We start from the raw sequence: 3,300 nt of genomic DNA, 5'->3' as shown, positions 1-3,300 counted from the left end.
TGGCGGGAAAGGTTGTTTTCCGTTAATCATTTAGTTTGTAAAATAGTTTTTTCATGTATATACGTTCTTTTTAGTTTGTAAGAAGATGCCTAAGTGTTTTGTTTGTCATAGTGACTTAAGAACGAGTCAGTCTCTGTTACTTCATTTAAAATTTTGTCACAAATTAGGTGCCATGAGCCCCTTTCGTTGTGGGGAATCATTGTGTGGACGCGAATTTGATAACGCCAATTCATTCCGCAAACACTTGCTGAAACACGAAAGAACAAGTACGGGTGGTGATGGGAACCAGCCTTTTCGAGGATACCAAAATGAGGTGTGTCACATCAATGTTGAGAGACAGTTGACTGATAATGGTGATATACCAATTGAAACTTCTGTGGAAAGCCTTTCTCTTGAAGATTACCGTGAGGCTGTAAAGGAGGAAGCCCTTCTTTTTATTACTAAACTGTATAGTCAATGTAACTTAACCAGAACTCATATACAAAACCTTTGCGACTGGGTACACGGGTTTATGGGCGGTAGTGTGATGCAACTGCTAAGAGAGAAAATTTTACAAACGCTTCGAGGAAATCATGTTGATGATAATACAGTAACTGAAGTAATGAACATGTTTAGTATAATGTCCAGTCCATTTTATAGCTTGGAAACCGAATATAGGCGATTTGGCATGTTAGAGACAATGGGCAGTTTGATAAAACCAATTGATTATGTTATTGGACAGAAATTATCTTCAAAGAGAAAGAAAGGCGAGGTTTCGGTGGAAACATTACAAGTGCTTGGAAAGTTTGTGCCTATGCGAAAAATGCTTAAACGATTTTTGGAGTTACCGAATGTTCTGTCAACGTTACTCCACTTCAAGAACAGTGCAGAACAAGAGACTGAAGTACTTTTCAGTAGTGTGCAAGGACTGCATTGGAGAAACGAGGTAACGTTTTCTGATGATCGTTTGATATTACCTTTATTTCTTTACTTTGACGATTATGAAATTAACAATCCTTTAAGTGGGCATGCTGGTACAAAAAAGATAGGGGTAGTTTATTATACAATTGCATGTATTCCACCGGAGTTTTTCGCGAAACTAGAGAACATATTTCTCGCCTTACTCTTTCATTCAAATGATAGAAAAACTTTCGGTAATAAAGCAACCTTTTCAATTCTTATTGAAGAGTTGCGTTTCCTAGAATGTGAAGGTATATGTGTAATGTATAATGGTTTAGAAGTACAGATTTATTTTAAGTTGTGTGTTATTACAGGTGACAATCTTGGATTGAATTCCGTTCTTGGCTTTACAGAGTCATTTTCTGCTAAGTACCCTTGCAGGTTTTGCCTTACATCAAAAACAGATTTACAGGCGCAGTCAAGAGAAAACGTCCGGAATTTGCGGGACGTTGAGAATTATGAACTACATGTAATTCTCGGAGATGCTTCACAGACAGGAGTAAAAGAGAATAGCACTTGGAACATGTTGCCGAGTTTTCATGTTACCAAAAATTACAGTGTGGACGTGATGCATGATCTTTTGGAAGGGGTGGGGAACTATGATATGATGCATATTTTGAAGTACTACATCAACGAAACACGTCTTTTCACAATGGATATTTTAAACAGTAGGATTTCGGCCTTTGCAAGCATGTCAGATGACGTAAATAAGCCGGCACCTTTATCTTCTGAAAATCTTGAAAAGAATAAATTAAACTTGTCTGCTGCTGAAATGTTATTTCTCATAAGGTACTTTGGTTTGATAATGGGTGACTTAATCCCCGAGGAAAATATCGTTTGGAAATTTTATATTCTGCTAAGAGAAATAACAGTCATATTAACATCAAAAGTTATTCACGTAAACACTTCTGAATTACTTTGTACCTTAATTGAAGAACATCATGAGATATACAAATCTTTTTTTCAGGATACATTAAAACCTAAGCATCATCATATGGTTCACTATCCACGTTTAATGCGACATATAGGACCACTTGTTTTCACATGGTGTATGAGGTATGAATCCAAACACCAACCGTCCAAGATTGCTGCCCGTATTGCTTATTGTCGAAAGAATGTTCTAGAAACTATAGGTTTGAAACACCAATTGCAGATATGTTATAAGTTCTTTCAGAAAAACGGTTTTCATATTCAACAAGAAATTGGACCTGGAGCAAAGATATACCTTTCACAAGATCAGAATTTTCCATTGTTTTCAATGTGTTTACCTCCTTCGTTGTTGAAACTTTGTCGGTCAGTAGCTTGGTGCATATACAACGGATTTGTGTTCAAGTGTTGCATGGTAGCGTTCGAAATTCATGAAGATGGTTTAAACTTTTATAATATAAAAAAAATTTTGTTAGACGAAGAGTCGCACATTTTCCTTCTATGTAAGAAAATGAAAACAGTTGGCTATGACAGTCACTACTGTGCATATCATTTGTCTTTCACGCAAGAGTGGATCTGCATACCAGTAAATTTGAATTTTGCAGGGCCTCCTACGTATTATAAGATAATCGATAATGACAACATATATGTTTCTGTTTCGGTATGATTTTGTGTTGCATGTGGGGCAGTGTTTTCTAACATAATCGTAATAGGGCTCGAGCATAAGAAAATGTTTCTTAATCCATGTGATTTTCAGTCAAACAATATTATATCCACTAGCAAAGCATTTGCAATGAAGCATACATTCCTGTACTACTAGATGTTTTGCCTGCATGGTCCTATGGCCACCGAAGTAGGAACTAAACTTTTAAAAAACATGGTTGGTTCTATGTAAATTTTATACAGATTTTTTGTTCGGAATAGAAAAAGGTTACATATCGAGTGTAAGGAAAAGATCGCACAGCTTGGACAGAATCTGACTCTACAGCTGAAATGAAACGAAAATGTCTTACGATATTTTGTCCTCCGAGGTTCCCTTTTGAAGTGACAGACGGGTAAAATTTGGACTATGAGGTAACACCTTGCGGTACTCTGTAGAAACACGTGATAGTTTTGTTTAGTTTAAACTTCTTCGTTATCTAAGGTTTTTTAAATCAGTTTTTTTATTTTAACAACAAAATGGCTAGATTTGAAACGGCATGTTTTGTCATGATCTGGGCACAGAAAGCTTCTTTTTGTACGACATTTATTCAATTTGACATTTTAAATGTACGTTTTCATCTCTTCACATTTTCCCGCCACATTTCAGACCTTTTGCTGCATCCCATATTCCATACTTTTATTTAAAAAAAAGAAGAAGAAAAAGAAAAATGACAAAGAGCTTTGAAGTTAGGTACCTTCGTTTGAAGTACGGCACTTTCCTCTACTCCACGA

This window comes from Thermobia domestica, chromosome 5 (genome assembly GCF_964235325.1).
Source record: "Thermobia domestica chromosome 5, izTheDome1.hap1.1, whole genome shotgun sequence".
Taxonomy (NCBI): domain Eukaryota; kingdom Metazoa; phylum Arthropoda; class Insecta; order Zygentoma; family Lepismatidae; genus Thermobia; species Thermobia domestica.
This window is presented reverse-complemented; position numbering follows the sequence as displayed.